The sequence below is a fragment of the Salvelinus namaycush genome, chromosome 8, assembly GCF_016432855.1.
Source record: "Salvelinus namaycush isolate Seneca chromosome 8, SaNama_1.0, whole genome shotgun sequence".
Taxonomy (NCBI): Eukaryota; Metazoa; Chordata; class Actinopteri; order Salmoniformes; family Salmonidae; genus Salvelinus; species Salvelinus namaycush.
In genome coordinates, this window is record NC_052314.1 from 20,001,700 (window position 1) to 20,025,842 (window position 24,143).

The window sequence follows — 24,143 nt, forward strand, 5'->3', positions numbered from 1 at the left end:
ACGGCATCTAGCAGTTGGACAACCATTCGGGTCAGTCATGGGTTTTTTCTCTGCAGTATAGGTCCAGGCACATTAGCAGGACAGTAATATGGTGTATTTTGTAATGAAGTATCAGCTAACAGAAACATGTTAATGCAGGGATTTGTAGTTTCTGCGTTTGGCTTCCATGTTTTAATAAAAGTGTTTGAGAATGAGGTGAATAACATGTATTCTTACTACAACAGATATTACTGTACAGTCGTGAAATACCGTTTTATAATACTATTTATAGACCTTGCTTTTCTACAAAGCAGTAAGCATTGGTGGTTCAGTGGTAGAATTCTCGCCTGCCACGCGGGAGGCCCGGGTTCGATTCCCGGCCAATGCATCGATATTTTTTGCTTCCGTCATCCACTTTATTTTCTTAATTTCCTTATTTGTTCTTCACTCTTTTTGTAGCATGTAGCACTCCAATCCCCACTTTTTAAAACTATGTATCATGATTTGAACAACTAAGGGTAGCTATAGCTAGCCAGTATTGCTGATAATATTATAAAACTCGACAATTTTTTATTTATTTTTATTAACAAATATCAATAAACAAAAGATGAATAGTCACATGCAAACAAGCATACATACAAACTATTTACATTGCCAGGAATCCTAAACAAACAAATCATATTCATTAATAATACAACAAGTTTTAATTGCCTTTTTGTTTTTCATTTTAGTTAAAGTAGTGCCATATTGTTTAAATTCATTTATAAAGCGAAAAAAGTTAGGTTTTGAATTAGACCATTTGCATTTGTGATTATGAAATTTACCTAGTATTATTAGCAGTTGAATTAAATATACTACATCTTTATCTATGTCAGAATTTTTGAAATAAATCATTATATCAAAACCATTAAATAGTACAAGCGGTCCTATTGTTTTGGTAACAAAATTCTGTATGTCAATCCAAAAAAACTCTACTAATAAATACAGGCAAAAAACAAATGCAAAATGGTCTCCTTCTCCATTCCACAGAAATCACATTTATAGTCAATATTCAGCTTGAATCTTTCCAAAACATGTTTCACAGAATAAATTCTATGTAACATTTTAAATTAAACTTCCTTTACCTTGTTACTGATACAATATTTGTTCTCAATTTTCCATGCTTTCCCCCATTGTATATCACCATAGATATTTGACCAAAATAATCTTGCTGAGGGAATTGTAGTATCACAAACAATATTCCTAATCTGTTTGTTACTAAATTTATCTTTGATGTTAATATTGCCAATGAATATATGTTCATGTAAATCTATGTTACTTACATCAACCACAGAGTAATTTAGAAATGGACATTTACTATCACAGTGACTTAATGTTATGAGAATTTCGTTATCAATGTTCATAAATTTAAATTAATCTACTCAGTCTGCAACCCAGAATTTGTAAGGTTCTGGTTTAAATGAAACAGACAGAGTCCCCAGCTTACAATAGTCAAAATGTTTATTCCCGAGAGCACTCTGAAGTCCATTATACAAAGACATCCATTTTATACCTTGCTCCTTCCTTACGCACATACTTTCACACAAACAGTAGATATCCTACGCACATACATACACACGAACTGTAGGTGAGTTGTATCCTTCTCCAGAGTTCTCACCCCTGTGTATCACTACCCAGCCGACAGTTCCATTCCCCCAAGAGTAGGGAAACCTTGAGAAGTACTCCCTCTCCTATCATAAGTTTCTCAGAGTTCTAACCAGGTCGGGTCAAACACAGTTGAATTGTTCTCTGTATTTTCTTAGGCACACACATACACACACATTTCTCTCCCTCCCAGGTCTCTTCTGAACCTAGTTGGACTTACGTTTAATACTTTAATTATTCCTTATACATGCTACATAAACTATAATCCCTAATGGTTAAGTTTCAGGGTGGAATTATTTAATCATTATCTTTAAACATATAAATTCCTTTATCACTTAATGAAGAATATTAAACTTGTATACGTTCACATGAATCGGGTTCTCACAGAAAGAAAAGTTCTTACTAGTTGCAAATAAAAACAGTCCTTTGCACCACGCAAGTAGCTGACCTAAATTATATATATATATACATTTACAAATAACATTGTACCATAGATTGGTAAAACGAATAGCCATCAAGCTAACATTAAGTGTCAGAGCGAGTTTCCCTGCCATAAAAAAAAATATTTAAAAAGTTCTCACACAAACAATGCTCTTTCCTCAAGAAATATAACGTTTTATCAGATGCAAATAAAGCACAGTCCTGCACAACTCACTTAAATCCAGCAGTCCACAAGCTAGGCGTCAGCGTGAATTTCCCTACCATTAACAAAAGCCTTGGCTCCCGCAAAGTATGCACTTTTCCCTTCCTTCCTTGCTCTCTCAATCATCGGCCACAGACGATTCCGAGGTTCTTTTGTCCTTCACTCTTGCTTTGATGTTCTCGTCAGATTTGTCTGCTATTCCATAAATTCGAAGATTCCATCTCCGACCATACCGGTCATTCTCGTTTACCTTTCACTCCATTTCAGTGAGTTTCCTCTTCTGCTTTGCAACCTGAATTTTCAATGTTGCGTTCTGCTGCTTCAGAGTTTTTACTTCCTCAGCACTGATATCAATCGATTTCTTCAGGTTAACGATACTGATGGTGTTCTTTTTCACCAAATCCATGTCATCTGCGATGTTGTCCAGTAGCTGGCTTCGGATGGTTGTTCTCAGCTTCTTTGGAAGTTGCTCCTTGGTTGGGGTATTCGGGTATGAATCACATTCACCTCCTTTTTTACACTGCAAGCATATGAGTGAGTTTCAACAATGCCTCTTTTTTCCTTGGATGTTTCAACATCCATTATCTCAGCAACAGTTTGGTCATGTCCTGATTCCATGCTACTAGCTATAAAGACGTTAGCACGCTAACTTAACTAACTTACACACGCTGAAACTTTTCGATAGCTAGCTGGTTTGTTGGAAATCGTCAAAAATATATTTCAATGGTTTGATTAATTACAAAATTATTCAAAATAGCTACATTGTATGGTTAGATATCATTTTTTGTAAAAGAAAAAAACTAATTGCAACTGCAGTCTAAAACTATAAACTTTGTGAGAAAACCCTAAAATTGTTCCTCAGCTAGAAATGTTACAAGTGATAAAGCCAGTTCTTTCCCTTCTGACCTAAACAAAAATATGGCGTGCTGAAACACAGTTAGCTATGTCTTCCAACTTGTTGGCAATATGTTAGCTAACCTAGCTATAAATCACATTTTTTAATCTCTTTGCTAAAATGTTCAGACTGTGCCAGTAGAAAGCTACTTTAGCTCAAGTTATAAACTATATCACCTGCAGAGAATGTTGGGACAGTTTTATAAAACACAATGTGTTTTATGTTATTCAGTCCTCGTTAGTATAGTGGTCAGTATCCCCGCCTGTCACGCGGGAGACCGGGGTTCAATTCCCCGACGGGGAGGAAAATAATTTTCTTTAACTCCATTCACCGTTTGTAACTGAGATACCTGAAACGTCACCATCTTACTGGGATAGACATATTGGTCATCATGGGCAAGATAATATTGGGTATGGGAATTCATTTGCGTTCTTCTGACAAAGGTAGGTAGAATATGATCATCATTAAAGATCACGATATGCTGTCGAACAGTGTATGTGTGTGTATATATATATATTTATATAGGTGTGTGTGTGTGTATACTTATATATATATACACACACACATACACACACACACACACACACAGCAAAAAAAGAAACGCCCTTTTTCAGGACCCTTTCTTTCAAAGATAATTTGTAAAAATACAAATAACTTCACAGATCTTCATTGTAAAGATCTTCAAACACTGTTTCCCATGCTTGTTCAACGAACCATAAACAATTAATGAACATGCATCTGTGGAACGGTCGTTAAGACACTAACAGCTTACAGACGGCAGGCAATTAAGGTCACAGTTATGAAAACTTAAGACACTAAAGAGGCCTTTCTACTGACTCTGAAAAACACCAAAAGAAAGATGCCCAGGGTCCCTGCTCATCTGCGTGAATGTGCCTTAGGCATGCTGCAAGGAGGCAGGAGGACTGCAGATGTGGCCAGGGCAATAAATTGCAATGTCCATACTGTGAGACGCCCAAGATAGCTTTACAGGGAGAGAGGACGCACAGCTGATCAGTCAGGAGGTTAAAGCTTGGTCGCAAATGGGTCTTCCAAATGAACAATGACCCCAAGCATACTTCCAAAGTTGTGGCAAAATAGTTTAAAGACAACAAAGTCAAGGTTTTGGAGTGGCCATCACAAAGCCCTGACCTCAATCCTATAGAAAATTTGTGGGCAGAACTGAAAAAGCATGTGCGAGCAAGGAGGCCTACAAACCTGACTCAGTTACACCAGCTCTGTCAGGAGGAATGGGCCAAAATTCACCCAACTTATTGTGGGAAGCTTGTGGAAGGCTACCCGAAACGTTTGACCCAAGTCAAACCATTTAAAGGCAATGCAACCAAATACTAATTGAGTGTATGTGAACTTCTGACCCATTGGGAATGTGATGAAAGAAATAAAAGCTGAAATTAATCATTTTCTCTACTATTATTCTGACATTTCACATTCTTAAAATACTTCTGACTTCAACTGTATTTGGACAGTGAAGCTAGCATTTTTGTCTCTATACTCCAGCATTTGGAATTTGAGTTCAAATGTTTTATATGGGGCGACAGTACAGAATGTCACCCTTTATTTGAGGGTTTTACCTTAGAAATGAAAGCACTTTATGTATGTAGTTGTCATGCCTCCCACGTGAGGAAGTCATAAGTATTTTGACAAATTCATTCATAGTGTATCAAGGTAATCAGAAATGTAGTGTTTGGTCCCATAGTCCTTGCACACAATGACTACATCAAGCTCTACAAACTCGTTGGATGCATTTTCAGTTTGTTTTGTGTTATAAAATAAACGCTGACATTCTGTACTGTCACCTAATCAAGGGTCTTCAAAATCTAGGGTTATTTACTTGATTGAAAATCTTACAGAATTAATTATAGTGCGTGTGTATAGAGCCCTTCTACCAGCAGGAGCTTGGCACAGCTACAGGACCTGTAGTGAGCGGGTAAGGTCTGCCACAACCTGGCACACACACACTCTTGAGCTTTAATACCTCAAAATGAGAATGTCCTGACCTTACCAAGTACAAAGAGAAATATCTTCGATTTCTTTAGAAAATGAACCATGCACTACTATTTTTTTTGGCTATGCAAAATCCAATTGTCCAATTAGAAGCATTGATCATATGATGTCATAGACAATAGGTCAAGTAGACCTACTCACCAAAATTGTCATGGCAACATTTTTCATTGTCGAGGAGCTGTTAGTGAACATGACTGCAGTGTGCAGTGTTTAAAATATATGCATGGAAATTACAGTTCTTTGAATTTCTTATAAGAAAATAATTTGAAACGCAATCGATTTCTGCAGCATGCGGTTTTCAGGAACATTATCAAGAAGAGGCACATGCACCTTCACCAGAAATATGGCGTACCGTCATTTGACCCTTGGTGAGTTGCAAATACATTACATCTATAATTGATACAGAAATTATATTGTAATGACCTGACTAGATCATAAAGGAAAAATTGTCCTGACAGAGGGTGAGTTTACGAATTGACAGTTTATTAACCCAACTTTACACAGGCTACTGTTTGGCCGTAGCCCACGCCAAATAAATGAAAGATACCCCACAAGCCAACCGTGACCTTCTCTTGTGAAGGCCAGACGTAAGAGAAAGAACAATGGTAAACCTGCTCTTAACTTCCAATGCTCCATTCCCCTGCCCAACCCACCTCCACGCCACTCCGCCAACCACCAGGATGCCCGGCATCAGAACATTCCAGGCATTCCCATGATTGGCAGATAGGAGGTTGATTGGCATGTCGGACCCCGCGAACACTGGTAAGTACAACACAACCCACTAATAGCCTAACACATAACACACCGCTCGGTCTGTGCGGGTCGCTACAATATCTTTACTCCAAGCAAAGTCCATGTACGTTTTTGAAATGTTTGGTTTTAGAAAATGTCCATCCATCCATCCATCCATCATTGACTTTGTGTGGACGTTGCTCATGTGCTGAGGCCTAGTGTGGTCAGGTGCATACTCGCTTAGGCCTGAGATATAGCCTACGAATGGGCACATTGATTTTGACTGTGGGTTTTATAAAAATGTAGCTACTGATGGTCTCGGATAATGGATTAGGTCAACAAGATATCAATAGATTAATACGTATTATCATTTGAACTATACATTATTTTCCAACATTTGATACAATACATACGTGAAATACCGTATTATGATACTATGTATAGATCCTGTTTTTCTTCAAATATCTAAGCATTGGTGGTTCAGTGGTAGAATTCTCGCCTGCCACGCGGGAGGCCCGGGTTCGATTCCCGGCCAATGCATCTACATATTTTGCTCCGTTATCCACTTTATTTTCTTAATTTCCTTATCTGTTCTTCACTCTTTTTGGAGCGTGGAGCACTCCAATCCTCACTTTAAAAAAATATGTATACTTATTTGAACAACTAAAGATAGCTATAGCTAGCTAGTATGGTTGATGACGTTATAAAACTCGACAACTGATAAAGCCAGTTCTTTCCCTTCTGACCAAAACAAAAATATGGCGTGCTGAAACCTAGTTAGCTATGTCTTCAAACTGGTTGGCAATATGTTAGCTGACCTAGATAAAAATCACATTTTGTAATCTCTTTGCTAAAATGTTCAGACTGTGCCAGTAGAAACCTACTTTAGTTCAAGATATAAACTATATTACCTGCAGAGCATTTCGGGCCAGTTTTATAAGGCACATTATGTTTTCAGTTCTTCAGTCCTCGTTAGTATAGTGGTCAGTATCCCCGCCTGTCACGCGGGAGACCGGGGTTCAATTCCCCGACGGGGAGGAAAATATTTTAATTAACTCCTTTCACCATTGATTTGTGACTGAGATACCTGAAACGGGCACCATTTTACTGGGATAGACATATTGGTTATCACGGGCAAGATGATATTGGGTATGGGAATTCATTATCGTTCTTCTTACAAAGGTAGGTAGAATATGATCATAAAATATCATGATATGCTGTCAAACAGTGTATGTGTGTGTGTGTACGCACTTATTTTTTTAAATTTTCAGTGTTATTGTTACTTTAATAATTAAGGAGCAGTTCTCTCTGTGGGTCTAACCCCAAGAAGTTCTGGAAAACGGTTAAAGACCTGGAGAACAAACCCCCCTCCTCACAGCTGCCCATGTCCCTTTAATGATGATGATGTGGTTGTTACTGACAAGAAGCACATGGCTGAGCACTTTAATCACCACTTCATTAAGTCAGGATTCCTATTTACATTTACATTTAAGTCATTTAGCAGACGCTCTTATCCAGAGCGACTTACAAGTTGGTGCATTCACCTTATGATATCCAGTGGAACAACCACTTTACAATAGTGCATCTAACTCTTTTAAGGGGGGGGGGGGGGTTAGAAGGATTACTTTATCCTATCCTAGGTATTCCTTAAAGAGGTGGTGTTTCAGTTGTTTCCGGAAGGTGGTGATTGACTCCGCTGACCTGGCGTCGTGGGGGAGTTTGTTCCACCATTGGGGTGCCAGAGCAGCGAACAGTTTTGACTGGGCTGAGCGGGAGCTGTACTTCCTCAGAGGTAGGGAGGCGAGCAGGCCAGAGGTGGATGAACGCAGTGCCCTTGTTTGGGTGTAGGGCCTGATCAGAGCCTGAAGGTACGGAGGTGCCGTTCCCCTCACAGCTCCGTAGGCAAGCACCATGGTCTTGTAGCGGATGCGAGCTTCAACTGGAAGCCAGTGGAGAGAGCGGAGGAGCGGGGTGACGTGAGAGAACTTGGGAAGGTTGAACACCAGACGGGCTGCGGCGTTCTGGATGAGTTGTAGGGGTTTAATGGCACAGGCAGGGAGCCCAGCCAACAGCGAGTTGCAGTAGTCCAGACGGGAGATGACAAGTGCCTGGATTAGGACCTGCGCCGCTTCCTGTGTGAGGCAGGGTCGTACTCTGCGAATGTTGTAGAGCATGAACCTACAGGAACGGGTCACCGCCTTGATGTTAGTTGAGAACGACAGCGTGTTGTCCAGGATCACGCCAAGGTTCTTAGCACTCTGGGAGGAGGACACAATGGAGTTGTCAACCGTGATGGCGAGATCATGGAACGGGCAGTCCTTCCCCGGGAGGAAGAGCAGCTCCGTCTTGCCGAGGTTCAGCTTGAGGTGGTGATCCGTCATCCACACTGATATGTCTGCCAGACATGCAGAGATGCGATTCGCCACCTGGTTATCAGAAGGGGGAAAGGAGAAGATTAATTGTGTGTCGTCTGCATAGCAATGATAGGAGAGACCATGTGAGGATATGACAGAGCCAAGTGACTTGGTGTATAGCGAGAATAGGAGAGGGCCTAGAACAGAGCCCTGGGGGACACCAGTGGTGAGAGCACGTGGTGCGGAGACAGATTCTCGCCACGCCACCTGGTAGGAGCGACCTGTCAGGTAGGACGCAATCCAAGCGTGGGCCGCGCCGGAGATGCCCAACTCGGAGAGGGTGGAGAGGAGGATCTGATGGTTCACTGTATCAAAGGCAGCCGATAGGTCTAGAAGGATGAGAGCAGAGGAGAGAGAGTTAGCTTTAGCAGTGCGGAGCGCCTCCGTGACACAGAGAAGAGCAGTCTCAGTTGAATGACTAGTCTTGAAACCTGACTGATTTGGATCAAGAAGGTCATTCTGAGAGAGATAGCAGGAGAGCTGGCCAAGGACGGCACGTTCAAGAGTTTTGGAGAGAAAAGAAAGAAGGGATACTGGTCTGTAGTTGTTGACATCGGAGGGATCGAGTGTAGGTTTTTTCAGCAGGGGTGCAACTCTCGCTCTCTTGAAGGCGGAAGGGACGTAGCCAGCGGTCAAGGATGAGTTGATGAGCGAGGTGAGGTAAGGGAGAAGGTCTCCGGAAATGGCCTGGAGAAGAGAGGAGGGGATAGGGTCAAGCGGGCAGGTTGTTGGGCGGCCGGCCGTCACAAGACGCGAGATTTCATCTGGAGAGAGAGGGGAGAAAGAGGTCAAAGCACAGGGTAGGGCAGTGTGAGCAGAACCAGCGGTGTCGTTTGACTTAGCAAACGAGGATCGGATGTCGTCGACCTTCTTTTCAAAATGGTTGACGAAGTCATCCGCAGAGAGGGAGGAGGAGGGGGGAGGGGGAGGAGGATTCAGGAGGGAGGAGAAGGTGGCAAAGAGCTTCCTAGGGTTAGAGGCAGATGCTTGGAATTTAGAGTGGTAGAAAGTGGCTTTAGCAGCAGAGACAGAAGAGGAGAATGTAGAGAGGAGGGAGTGAAAGGATGCCAGGTCCGCAGGGAGGCGAGTTTTCCTCCATTTCCGCTCGGCTGCCCGGAGCCCTGTTCTGTGAGCTCGCAATGAGTCGTCGAGCCACGGAGCAGGAGGGGAGGACCGAGCCGGCCTGGAGGATAGGGGACATAGAGAGTTAAAGGATGCAGAAAGGGAGGAGAGGAGGGTTGAGGAGGCAGAATCAGGAGATAGGTTGGAGAAGGTTTGAGCAGAGGGAAGAGATGATAGGATGGAAGAGGAGAGAGTAGCGGGGGAGAGAGAGCGAAGGTTGGGACGGCGCGATACCATCCGAGTAGGGGCAGTGTGGGAAGTGTTGGATGAGAGCGAGAGGGAAAAGGATACAAGGTAGTGGTCGGAGACTTGGAGGGGAGTTGCAATGAGATTAGTGGAAGAACAGCATCTAGTAAAGATGAGGTCAAGCGTATTGCCTGCCTTGTGAGTAGGGGGGGAAGGTGAGAGGGTGAGGTCAAAAGAGGAGAGGAGTGGAAAGAAGGAGGCAGAGAGGAATGAGTCAAAGGTAGACGTGGGGAGGTTAAAGTCACCCAGTACTGTGAGAGGTGAGCCATCCTCAGGAAAGGAACTTATCAAGGCGTCAAGCTCATTGATGAACTCTCCAAGGGAACCTGGGGGGCGATAAATGATAAGGATGTTAAGCTTGAAAGGGCTGGTAACTGTGACAGCATGGAATTCAAAGGAGGCGATAGACAGATGGGTCAGGGGAGAAAGAGAGAATGTCCACTTGGGAGAGATGAGGATCCCAGTGCCACCACCCCGCTGACCAGAGGCTCTTGGGGTGTGCGAGAACACGTGGGCAGACGAGGAGAGAGCAGTAGGAGTAGCAGTGTTATCTGTGGTAATCCATGTTTCCGTCAGTGCCAAGAAGTCGATGGACTGGAGGGAAGCATAGGCTGAGATGAACTCTGCCTTGTTGGCCGCAGATCGGCAGTTCCAGAGGCTGCCGGAGACCTGGAACTCCACGTGGGTCGTGCGCGCTGGGACCACCAGGTTAAAGTGGCGGCGGCCACGCGGTGTGAAGCGTTTGTATGGTCTGTGCAGAGAGGAGAGAAGAGGGATAGACAGACACATAGTTGACAGGCTACAGAAGAGGCTACGCTAATGCAAAGGAGATTGGAATGACAAGTGGACTACACGTCTCAAATGTTCAGAAAGTTAAGCTTACGTTGCAAAAAATCTTATTGACTAAAATGATAGTGCTGCTGGCTGGTGGAGTAGGCTAGCTAGCAGTGGCTGCGTTGTTGACTTAGTTTGAAAGTGTAGCTGGCTAGGTAGCCTCGGTAACTGGCTAGGTAACCTTGACAATTACTCTAACTACACAATTATCTTGGATACAAATACAGCAAAGACAACTATGTAGCCAGCTAACACTACACTAATCAAGTCGTTCCGTTGTAATGTAATAGTTTCTACAGTGCTGCAATTCGGTAGACGGTAGACGTTGGCTAGCTGCTAGCTGCTGGCTAGCTAGCAGTGTTGACTAGGACGAAAATAGCTGACTAGCTAACCTCGGTAATTACGATAATACTCTAAACTACACAATTATCTTTGATACAAAGACGGGTATGTAGCTAGCTAAGATCAGACAAGTCAAACCGTTGTACTGTAATGAAATGTAATACTACCTGCGGAGCGAAATGCGACCACTCGCTCCACCAGTGCTGCTATTCGGTAGACGGTAGACGTTGGCTAGCTGCTAGCTGCTGGCTAGCTAGCAGTGTTGACTAGGACGAAAATAGCTGACTAGCTAACCTCGGTAATTACGATAATACTCCAAACTACACAATTATCTTTGATACAAAGACGGCTATGTAGCTAGCTAAGATCAGACAAGTCAAACCGTTGTACTGTAATGAATTGTAATACTACCTGCGGAGCGAAATGCGAAATGCGACCACTCGCTCCAACCCGGAAGTTACACATATTTGACTCGGCTATGCCTCCTTGCCCATCCAACATTTCCTCATCTCCCACCCCTTCTAATGTGACTATCCCCAATGCTTCTCCCTCTTTTTCCCTTGCCCCGCTACAAAAATTCTCCCTGCAGGCAGTCACTGAGTCCGAGGTGCTAAAAGAGTTCCTTAAACTTGAACCCCCAAAAACATTGGGGTCAGATGGTTTAGACCCTTTCTTCTTTAAGGTTGCTGACCCTATCATCGCCAAGCCTATCTCCAACCTTTTTAACCTGTCTCTCCTTTCTGGGGAGGTTCCCATTGCTTGGAAGGCAGCCACGGTTTGTCCTTTATTGAAAGGGGGAGATCAAGCTGATACTAACTGTTATAGGCCTATTTCTATTTTGCCCTGTTTATCAAAAGTGTTAGAAAAACATGTCAGTAATCAACTGACTGGCTTTCTTGATGTCTATAGTATTCACTCTGGTATGCAATCTGGTTTTCTCCCCGGATTTTGTGTTTAATGCTCTACCACAAAGCTTTCTTAGTGTCCAACAAGCTTTCTCTACCCTTAACCTTGTTCTGAACACCTCCCAAAACAAAGGTCATGTGGTTTGGTAAGAAGAATGCCCCTCTCCCCACAGGTGTGATTACTACCTCTGAGGGTTTAGAGCTTGAGGTAGTCACCTTATACAAGTACTTGGGAGTATGGCTAGACAGTACACTGTCCTTTTCTCAGCACATATAAAAGCTGCAGGCTAAAGTTAAATCTAGACTTGGTTTCCTCTATTGTGATCGCTCCTCTTTCACCCCAGCTGCCAAACTAACCCTGATTCAGATGACCATCCTACCATAGTAAATTACGGAGACTGGATTTAAAGATCGGCAGGTAAGTGTGCTTTCGAGTGGCTAGATGTTCTTTACCATTCGGCCATCAGATTTGCCACCAACGCTCCTTATAGAACCACTCACACGTCCTGTTTTGTTTCATGTCTAAACAACAACCTAGGCCTGATTATGCAACCATTTGGATCAGTCTGGTTCTATTCTCCACAGTTTAGAAGGTCCAGAAAGGTACATTAGCAGGCCACTCATATGGTGTTGGCCTTTTTTATAAAAAAAAAAAAAATCAGGATGTAGCTGGTGTTAAGGTAGTAGGCCTACTAAATGTGTCCTACCTAGGCTACAACAACACAATGTAATGAAGAATGTTATTGTTTTCAAGTGAGTAGAAAACCCTATGCTGTAAACTACAGTCAATAGCCTAAGGCATTTGAATGGCAGCTCAAAAGCATGCATATTCATTTCGAAATGACTGCATCTTGCCTCACTAATTGGACAACCAGTCATGGGTTTTTTCTCTGCACTTTAGCCTACAAGGTCCAGCAGCCACATTAGCAGGACAGTAATATGGTGTATTTTGTCATGATGTATCAGCTAACAAAAACATGATAATACAGGGGTCTCTAGTGGCACGCATATGGATACGTGAGCTCGGAAGAAGTTGTATACATAGTTTCTGCGTTACGCTTCCGTGTTTGAAAAGTGTGAATGAGGTAGATAACATGTATTCTTACTACAACATCTGCGGATATATAAAAAAAAATATATATGCATCAAATACTGTTTTATGAATCTTATTTACAGACCTTGTTTTTGACATATGTATAAGCATTGGTGGTTCAGTGGTAGAATTCTCGCCTGCCACGCGGGAGGCCCGGGTTCGATTCCCGGCCAATGCAACAATATGTTTTGTTATGTTTTCGTTTTATCGGTTCGTCACTCTTTTTGTAGCATGTTAACCCACTCCAATCCCCGCTTTATAAAAATATGTATCATGATTTGAACAACTAAGGGTAGCTATAGCTAGCTAATATTGTTGATACTATTATAAAACTCGACAACTGATAAAGCCAGTTCTTTCCCTTCTGACCTAAACAAAAATATGTCGTGTTGAAACGTAGTTAGCTATGTCTTTCCACTTGTAGGCAATATGTTAGCTAACCTAGCTAAAAATAAAATTTTGCAAACTCTTTGCTAAAATGTTCAGACTGTGCCAGTAAAAAGTTACTTGAGGTATAGTTATACACGTGTATCACGTGCAGACAATAATTTAGGAACCGTTTTATTAAAAACATTGTTTGTATTTCTTCAGTCCTCGTTAGTATAGTGGTCAGTATCCCCGCCTGTCACGCGGGAGACCGGGGTTCAATTCCCCGACGGGGAGTATACCTTTTTCTTAACTCCTTCACTGTTGATTTGTAACTGAGACCTGAAATATCACCATTTCCCTGGGATATACATTTGTGTACATTATCCTCTTAAGGATCGTAACCTTTTTTTCAATTGACATCTAACCGACTGTAGCTCAGGACCTGATGCAAGGATATGCATATTATTGATACCATTTGAAAGGTCCATCCAATCATAGATGTAGGATCAGAGAACGAACCTAGTGTGTTGTATTTGGATTGTGCCACTGAGCATTATGGGGGTTCTATGTGTTGAGAAGTTTGGTGACATTGTTGGATTGAGATTAAGAGTGAAGAGTGATAGTTGAGCATTTTTTTGAACATTATTCAATTCAAATTAGTTTTTTCAAATTATGGCAGATGTATATTATAAATAGTTTTCTTGGGTTTAGTACTTTATTTTTGTGTCCATTTAGTGCAATTAATTTAAATGTTCCTTGCTAACTTCAGTAGCTAGCTACCAGCTCGCGCTGCAGTTTTCTCCGGTAGAATGGTAGAATGGCCAACGCTGCCGAAAATGTTGTGGACTTTTTGTTGAAGAACCCCTTTCATTCTCTGGGGTTTCACGGAAAAGGTGAAAATTAAAAGTGAGGGTCGACCTCTGCCTGAGATCATTTTCATGGTCAACCTCTGCCTGAGATCAGTTTCATGAAGAAGGATGAAAAGGTGAGCGTTCAATACCAACTGATATCAAATGTATAGCTGGTTAACAGGGAGCCTATCATCAAGCCTATCATTGCACGTTACCATGCTTTACATGCTGAACATCTTTTCTGGGATGTCGAACAATCCCGAATGATGATAGCTTCCATCGCATCACCCATTAAAATTTAGATTAGAGGTTGCACATTTTTTGCGTGCGCTCATGTAGGCTTTGCACTTTCCTCCGGTATTTATATAGCAAAGATGAAAACACAATCACTCCGGACAGACATAAGCAAAAACTCATGACATACAGTGGGGCAAAAAAGTATTTAGTCAGCCACCAATTGTGCAAGTTCTCCCACTTAAAAAGATGAGAGAGGCCTGTAATTTTCATCACAGGTACACTTCAACTATGACAGACAAAATGAGAAAAAAAATCCAGAAAATCACATTGTAGGATTTTTAATGAATTTATTTGCAAATTATGGTGGAAAATAAGTATTTGGTCAATAACAAAAGTTTATCTCAATACTTTGTTATATACCCTTTGTTGGCAATGACAGAGGTCAAAGGTTTTCTGTAAGTCTTCACAAGGTTTTCACACACTGTTGCTGGTATTTTGGCCCATTCCTCCATGCAGATCTCCTCTAGAGCAGTGATGTTTTGGGGCTGTTGCTGGGCAACACGGACTTTCAACTCCCTCCAAAGATTTTCTATGGGGTTGAGATCTGGAGACTGGCTAGGCCACTCCAGGACCTTGAAATGCTTCTTACGAAGCCACTCCTTCGTTGCCCGGGCGGTGTGTTTGGGATCATTGTCATGCTGAAAGACCCAGCCACGTTTCATCTTCAATGCCCTTGCTGATGGAAGGAGGTTTTCACTCAAAATCTCACGATACATGGCCCCATTCATTCTTTCCTTTACACGGATCAGTCGTCCTGGTCCCTTTGCAGAAAAACAGCCCCAAAGCATGATGTTTCCACCCCCATGCTTCACAGTAGGTATGGTGTTCTTTGGATGCAACTCAGCATTCTTTGTCCTCCAAACACGACGAGTTGAGTTTTTACCAAAAAGTTCTATTTTGGTTTCATCTGACCATATGACATTCTCCCAATCTTCTTCTAGATCATCCAAATGCTCTCTAGCAAACTTCAGACGGGCCTGGACATGTACTGGTTTAAGCAGGGGGACACGTCTGGCACTGCAGGATTTGAGTCCCTGGCGGCGTAGTGTGTTACTGATGGTAGGCTTTGTTACTTTGGTCCCAGCTCTCTGCAGGTCATTCACTAGGTCCCCCCGTGTGGTTCTGGGATTTTTGCTCACCGTTCTTGTGATCATTTTGACCCCACGGGGTGAGATCTTGCTTGGAGCCCCAGATCGAGGGAGATTATCAGTGGTCTTGTATGTCTTCCATTTCCTAATAATTGCTCCCACAGTTGATTTCTTCAAACCAAGCTGCTTACCTATTGCAGATTCAGTCTTCCCAGCCTGGTGCAGGTCTACAATTTTGTTTCTGGTGTCCTTTGACAGCTCTTTGGTCTTGGCCATAGTGGAGTTTGGAGTGTGACTGTTTGAGGTTGTGGACAGGTGTCTTTTATTCTGATAACAAGTTCAAACAGGTGCCATTAATACAGGTAATGAGTGGAGGACAGAGGAGCCTCTTAAAGAAGAAGTTACAGGTCTGTGAGAGCCAGAAATCTTGCTTGTTTGTAGATGACCAAATACTTATTTTCCACCATAATTTGCAAATAAAGTCATTAAAAATCCTACAATGTGATTTTCTGGATTTTTTTTTCTCATTTTGTCTGTCATAGTTGAAGTGTACCTATGATGAAAATTACAGGCCTCCCATCTTTTTAAGTGGGAGAACTTGCACAATTGGTGGCTGACTAAATACTTTTTTGCCCCACTGTACATGTTATGCAGCAGCCTAGGCTACACCTAAACATTAGAAATCTAACATGCTGTATGGGATGAAAACGATACAATTTTTCCATCTGATCAACTGTAGGCTACTAATAAGAGCAGCTGCATACAGACTATGCGCCCTGTCCATCTAGTCAGGGTAAACTAAATGGTAACGTTATGTATTTATAGTCCATTTGTGATCAAATTTAGATTATATTCAGAATTGGGCTGGCTAGGCTGCCTATACCTTTTTAATCCAAAATTACTACCTGGAATTAATCAATCAACATAATAGTGATGGCAGATGAGTCATTTGTTATATAAGGCCTATAGTTGCATAGGTCTGCATGATGCAAACATGCATAAAGCAAGCTCAGCCCTGTGAGTTCTAATGTCTATCAGTTGTTGTCTATCTGTCTGGGTAGAGGAAACCCCCCCCCCCCCCCCCCCTAATCTAGTCTAAATATAATTTATATAAACATATATAAGGTAGCTGCAGTTTGACAGGCTTTTCATCCCCCCGGGGCCAGGAGTTTTTAAAAACTTGATTAGGAAAAACTGTTCCCATAGCCCATTTTACAACTGATTAATCACTGTCATACCTTATATGATCCAGAGTTTTCCTTGTTAGGTTAACATATAAGGAAAAACTCCAGGCCCCAAGGGGTAAAAATTTCCCCACCACTCTGGGACCTATGGTGCCACCAGTCTGCTTGCAGCTGTCAGTTATCGTCAGGTATGTGGATGATCAGGGCTTTATTCAGGAACATTTTAACTTCATAGAGAAACTTGTTGTCCAAACCTACGATAGCGCAGCTGTAATGGAATGTATCTGCTATTTGTATTTACAGCTATAGTGCCTAGCAAAAGTATTCATCCCCCTTGGCGTTTTTCCTATTTTGTTGCATTACAACCTGTAATTTAAATGGATTTGTATGTGGATTTCATGTAATGGACATACACAAAATAGTCCAAATTGGTGAGATGTTTTTAAAAAAACTTACAAAAATAAAAAAAATAAAAGTGGTGCGTGCATATGTATTCACCCCCTTTGCTATGAAGCCCTTAAATAAGATCAGGTGCAACCAATTACTGTCAGAAGTCACAGAATTAGTTAGATTGCACACAGGTGGGCTTTAGTTAAGTGTCACATGATCTGTCACATGATCACAGTGTATATATACACCTGTTCTGAAAGGCCCCAGAGTCTGCAACACCATTAAGCAAGGGGTACCACCAAGCAAGCGGCACAATGAAGACCAAGGAGCTCGCCAAACAGGTCAGGAACAAAGTTGTGGAGAAGTACAGATCAGGGTTGGGTTATAAAAAAAATATCCGAAATTTTTAACATCCCACGGAGCACCATTTTTAAATCCATTATTAAAAAATTGAAAGAATATGGCACCACAACAAACCTGCCAAGAGAGGGCTGCCCACCAAAACTCACGGACCAGGCAAGGAGCGCATTAATCAGAGAGGCAACAAAGAGATCAAAGATGACCCCGAAGGAGCTGCAAAGCTCCACAGCGGAGATTGGAGTATCTGTCCATAGGACCACTTTAAGCCGTACACTCCACAGAGCTGGACTTTACGGAAGAGTGGCCAGAAAAAAATCACTGTGGGGATGGTATTCTCGGGGTGATGAGGTGTTGGGTTTGTTCCAGACATAGTGTCATGCTGTGTGGATGTTTTTAATCGGCAGGGACTGGGAACTGGTCAGAATTCAAGGAATGATGGATGGCGCTAAATACAGGGAAATTCTTGAGGGAAACCTGTTTCAGTCTTCCAGAGATTTGAGACTGGGACGGAGGTTCACCTTCCAGCAGGACAATGACCCTAAGCATAATGCTAAAGCAAAACTCGAGTGATTTAAGGGGAAACATTTAAATGTCTTGGAATGGCCTAGTCAAAGCCCAGACCTCAATCCAATTGAGAATCTGTGGTATGACTTAAAGATTGCTGTACACCAGCAGAACCCATCCAACTTGAAGGTGCTGGAGCAGTTTTGCCTTGAAGAATGGGCAAAAATCACAGTGGCTAGATATGCCAAGCTTCTTATAGAGAGTTGCAGCTGTAATTGGGTGAATACTTTCACAAGCCACTGTAAGTCCCCTCATGTTCCCTGATTTAAGAGATGATGACTACTCCACTCCAGTACCATTGTCAACTTTCTCCTGACATGAATTGAAGCCACAACATCTCATGTGCCCGCTCATCCACTGGCACGTTGAATGTTTCCCTTCCAAGCACTGTGAGTACCCCTATCAATTTTCTCTCATTATTGCATGTAGACTCGATCACATACACAATCACATTATTACACATCAAAGATTTTACTCCTTGCTTGGACAAACTCATTCTTAGCTCTTTTGTCTAACTGTGTAGTGTCTTGTGTTATTGTTTTTTTGTCTTCCCTGTAAAATCCTGTCCTGCACTGGTCAAGCCTCTGAACACCTCAACTCATACCCTCATTCAATCACTGCTGTGGTCCCTTTCCAACACTGTAAGTAGCCCTCTCATTCCCCTTCCCCATAATATTGTACTATAAATGTCTTTATTAAATGCTTTAGTTTAAAATAATTTGTCTTTGACGATTTTTGAAACACACTTTGGTCTCTGTGCTTTCTGCGCCTATACCATGGGTCTCCCATTGTCCTCAATGTTTCAAGTCACCAGCCTCCACTGATATACATGCATACATACATACATACATACATGCATACATGCATACATACATACATGCATACATACATACATACATACATACATACATACATACATACATACATACATACATACATACAGTGGGAGAAGAAGTATTTCTTATGAAACGTATGATCTCTGTAATTGCAAACAAAGGTTTCTGTACCAAATATTAAGTTCTGCTTTTCTGATGTATCAAATACTTATGTCATGCAATAAAATGCAAATTAATTACTTAAAAATCATACAATGTGATTTTCTGGATTTTTGTTTTAGATTCCGTCTCTCACAGTTGAAGTGTACCTATGATAAAAAATGACAGACCTCAACATGCTTTGTAAGTAGGAAACACTGCCGATTTTGCAGGTTATCAAATACTTGTTCTCCCCACTGTACATACATACATACATACATACATACATACATACATACATACATACATACATACATACATACATACATACATACATACATACATACATACATACATACATACAGTACTAGTCAAGTTTGGACACACCTTCTCATTCAAGTGTTTTCTTTCTTTTTACTATTTTCTACATTGTAGAATAATAGTGAAGACATCAAAACTATGAAATAACACAAATGGAATCATGAAGTAAAAGTGTTAAACAAATCAAAAAATATATTAGATTCTTCAAAGTAGCCACCCTTTGCCTTGATGACAGCTTTGCACACTCTTGGCATTCTCTCAACCAGCTTCATGAGTAATGCTTTTCCAACAGTCTTGAAGGAGTTCCCACATATGCTGAGCACTTGTTGGCTGCTTTTCCATTACTCTGAGGTCCAACTCATCCCAAACAATCTCAGTTGGGTTGAGGTTGGGTGATTGTGGAGGCCAGGTCATCTGATGCAGCACTCCATCACTCTCCTTCTTGGTCAAATAGACCTTGCACAGCCTAGAGGTGTGTTTTTGGTCATTGTCCTGTTGAAAAACAAATGATAGTCCCACTAAGCGCAAACCAGATGGGATGGCGTATCGCTGCGGTAGCCATGCTGGTTAAGTGTGCCTGGAATTCTAAATGAATCACTGACAGTCACCAGCAAAGCACCCCCACACCATCACACCTCCTACTCCATGCTTCACGGTGAGAACCACACATGCGGAGATCATTAGTTCACCTACTCTGCATCCCACAAAGACACGGCAGTTGGAACCAAAAATCTTCAATTTGGACTCCAGACCAAGGGACAAATTTCCAACGGTTTAATGTCCATCACTCGTGTTTCTAGGCCCAAGCAAGTCTCTTCTTATTGGTGTCCTTTAGTAGTGGTTTGTTTAAAGCAATTTGACCATGAAGGCCTGATTCACGCAGTCTCCTCTGAACAGTTGATTTTGAGATGTCTGTTACTTGAACTCGGTGAAGCATTTATTTGGGCTGCAATCTGAGGCTGGTAACTCTAATGAACTTATCCTCTGCAGCAAAGGTAACTCTGGGTCTTCCTTTCCTGTGGAGGTCCTCATGAGAGCCAGTTTCATCATAGCGCTTGATGTTTTTTGCGACTGTAATTGAAGAAACTTTCAAAGTTCTTGAAATGTTCGAGCTTGACTGACCTTCATGTCTTAAAGTAATGATGGACTGTCATTTCTCTTTGCTTATTTGAGCTGTTCTTGCCTGTTAAACTTGGAACATTTATAATCAGAAGTATAGTATCTAAGGAGTGATAGAGACTGGTTTTTATAACAGAAGTTAATGGTTATCTGTACGAGCCAGATGGCTTTGGAATGTGACGGGTGTACAGGAGGAAGTCACAGGATTGCTATAGGGGATACGGATGGACATCTGTGGGTTAGGCAAATTAGGGTTTGAGGTCAGGTCAGATCCCCTTAACCTCTACTTAATCACCCTCCCGGATCCGGGATCCTCCTCATCAGAAACGCTGACTAGCATAGCCTAGCCTAGCGCCACAGGGAATATCATATAATATAATTTCATGAAATCACAAGTCCAATACAGCAAATGAAAGATAAACATCTTGTGAATCCAGCCAACATTTCCGATTTTTAAAATGTTTTACAGCGAAAACACAATATATATTTATGTTAGCTCACCACAATAGCCAAACACACAACGCCATTTTTTCACCGCAAAGATAGCTTTCACAAAACCCACAAATAGAGATAAAATTAATCACTAACCTTTGAACAACTTCATCAGATGACAGTCTTATGACATCATGTTATACAATACATTTATGTTTTGTTCGAAAATGTGCATATTTATAGCTACAAATCTGGGTTTTACAACGCAGCCATCGTCACAAATAGCACCAAAATGTCCGGAGAAATTTTGGAGAGTCACGTAATCTTACAGAAAAACTCATCATAAACTTTGCTGTAAAATACATGTTGGACAAATAATTAAAGATACACTGGTTCTTAATGCAACCGCTGTGTTAGATTTAAAAAAATAACTTTAGTAAAAAGCACAGCATACAATAATCTGAGACAGCGCTCAGCCATTCTCCGCCATGTTGGAGTCCACATATTCAACAAAAATACGAAATAACATCATAAATATTCTCTTACCTTTGATGAACTTTCATCAGAATGCAGTGCCAGGAGTCCTAGTTCCACAATAAATCGTTGTTTTGTTTTAGAATGTCCATTTCTTCTGTCGAATTAGGAACTTTGGCTAGCATAATGTGTTCATGAACGTTTGGAATTTTTCGTTCCATGCGCCAAAAGTCATAATAAAAGTCAAATAAACTGGTCAAACTCAGTTGAAAATCCATCTTTATGATGTTTTTCTCATATGTATCCAATAACGTCCCAGATGGAGCATTTCTTCGTGTCTACCTAACGCATTGCAGAAAATGATATGATGCTCCCAGGTGCGCAGCAAAATACTGCCAATATGGCTGACCTGTCACTCCAAACGCTCTCATTCGGTCCCACATCAGGCTAGACACCTCATTCAACGTTCTACTGCCTGTTGACATCTAGTGGAAGGCGTATGAAGTGCATACATATCCATAAATACAAGGCAATTGAATAGGCGAGGCCTGTCACAGAGACCCATTTCAGAATTTTCACTCCCTGTTTGGAACTTTGCCTGCCAAATGAGTTCTGTTTTACTCACAGATATAATTCAAACAGTTTTAGAAACTTCAGAGTGTTTCCTATCCAATAGTAATAATAATATGCATATCATATGATCTAGAACAGAGTACGAGGCCGTTTAATTTGGGCACTATTTTTTCACAAAGTGGAAATGGCGCCCACTATTAAGAAGAAGTTTTAAGGGAGAAATTATGGTTTATTACCCTATTACTTCGTCTTCCTGTCTAACCATAAAAGATGTAAGGATTGGAGAGGAGGAGTCCCTAAATTGGAGTATATATACTTGTGGTGGTGGAAACATGTTTTGTCTGAATGCAGCTGTATAGACCCTCTGGGAAGAAATTAACTTGGTTAAGCTTTCATAATGTCTGTTTTACTCTGAGAATTAGAACCTAACATGCAATAATATCGACTTGGTCTTTTACCAAATAGGGCTATCTTCTGTATACCATCCCTACCTTGTCACAACACAACTGATTGGCTCAAACACATTAAGAAGGAAAGAAATTCCACAACTTAACTTTTAACAAGACACACCTGTTAATTTAAATGCATTCCAGGTGACTACCTCATGAAGCTGGTTGAGAGAATACTAAGTGTGTGCAAAGTTATCATCAAAGCAAAGGGTGGCTACTTTGAAGAATCTCATGTAAAATATATTTTGATTTGTTTAACACTTCTTTGGTTACTACATGATTCCATAGGTGTTATTTCATAGTTATGATGTCTTCACTATTATTCAATATAGACAATAGTACAAATCAAGTAAAACCCTTGAATGAGTAGGTGTGTCCATACTTTTGATTGATACTGTACATACATACAGTGCATTCGGATGGTACAGTGGTTCCTCCTTTAAAAGTTGCGAGCTTACGCCGCGGGACTTAGAGTTCATTTGTGGTTTAGTACGGTACCCTGCGTCACCACTTCATTGCGCCAGACCAGCGCAAGGGGGAGTTAGAGCACTGATTATGTTTTTGGGTCCTACTGTGTCTCTAACTGACAATGAATGGGCGACATAAACCTAAATAGAAAATGATAATTGTGCACAACTTCAGTATTACTTACGAAAACTGTTACACTAAGGTATTTTATTTTGTTAGGATTATTTTTCTCATACTGTACTGTTGGTCGGGAGTAGCCTGTCACGTTGTACAGTGCCTGAGTGGTGCAATGGTATAAGACACTGCATAGCAGTGTTGCTACAGATGCTGATTCAATACGTGTGCTGCTCTCAACTGGGAGACCCATGAGATGACTGTAGGTTTTTCTCCCTCTAAAAACAGAAATCATTCTAAATAACAAACTGGCTTTATTTACAAATTTAGTAACAATGTCCAACCCATGTTCAAGAATGGCCTTTTTCTCGCTCCTTTTATGTTATTTGAAAACAAAATCATCTCCAACATATATAAGGGGCATTGCACTAATAATGGTGTTTACTAGGAAATGTTCCCGCTGTTCTGTTCTTAGTGTCAGTTTGCACATTCAAACTAATAATGGCATCTTTATGCTTTCATTAATAAAATATTTATAAAAATACTCTTTCAAAATACAGAAGTTTATGTAGTTATGGATCCATAACGAATTACTATGGGAATAAATATCACTGAATTACAGAAATATTGGAACAAAGTTGTCTAATGATGGCAAACTAATTGTTGCTTACTGGAAAATACTCTTTCAAACACACATGGTCACGTTGTACAGCGTCATTATGGCTATTAGCAGGGCTATATTTTGGACTTTATTCAGATTACAGTCACTCACTGTTGTTTTTTTGAAAACGAAATAATCTACAAATTACAGTGTTATATAGCCTTCCCGCTGTGGATGTTTATTTCAGCACCGTTTCACGCTGCTCTGAGACAAGCATGGAGAAATTTAAATGTTCTGTTATATTCCATGATATTCCTAAAATGTACTGTATGTGTTGACTGAATATAAGCAAGTGATGTCTGCTAAATAATAAAGTTAGGTTTCTCCAGAAATATATATTTCTATATAACAAACTGACTTTATTTACAAATTAGTGAATCTCACCCCATGTTCAAGAATTGCCTTTTTCTCGCTCACTCTAGGTTAAATGAAAACAATCTCCAAAATATTGTTAGTTTTTAAACAAAGCTATTATTATTAGTCAATTTAGACGTATATAAAAGCCCCTTAGGATCTGTGAGAATATCTAACGGAAAATGCCCCTTAGATATTCATTTAGAATCCTCCAAACCTCTAAATGTAAT

At 41.1% G+C, this 24,143-nt stretch overlaps 6 non-coding genes across 6 annotated transcripts; all 6 read left to right on the forward strand.

Annotated features, from left to right (window-relative positions):
- Positions 1 to 296: 296 nt before the first annotated feature.
- On the forward strand, positions 297 to 367 carry trnag-gcc. The gene has a single exon. It is a non-coding gene; the product is annotated as a tRNA-Gly (tRNA).
- Positions 368 to 3,392: 3,025 nt separating this feature from the next.
- Positions 3,393 to 3,464, forward strand: trnad-guc. Its single transcript has one exon. It is a non-coding gene; the product is annotated as a tRNA-Asp (tRNA).
- Positions 3,465 to 6,384: 2,920 nt separating this feature from the next.
- trnag-gcc lies at positions 6,385 to 6,455 on the forward strand. Its single transcript has one exon. It is a non-coding gene; the product is annotated as a tRNA-Gly (tRNA).
- Positions 6,456 to 6,881: 426 nt separating this feature from the next.
- On the forward strand, positions 6,882 to 6,953 carry trnad-guc. Its single transcript has one exon. It is a non-coding gene; the product is annotated as a tRNA-Asp (tRNA).
- A 6,025-nt stretch (positions 6,954 to 12,978) lies between these two features.
- On the forward strand, positions 12,979 to 13,049 carry trnag-gcc. Its single transcript has one exon. It is a non-coding gene; the product is annotated as a tRNA-Gly (tRNA).
- A 413-nt stretch (positions 13,050 to 13,462) lies between these two features.
- trnad-guc lies at positions 13,463 to 13,534 on the forward strand. The gene has a single exon. It is a non-coding gene; the product is annotated as a tRNA-Asp (tRNA).
- The last annotated feature ends 10,609 nt before the right edge of the window (positions 13,535 to 24,143 follow it).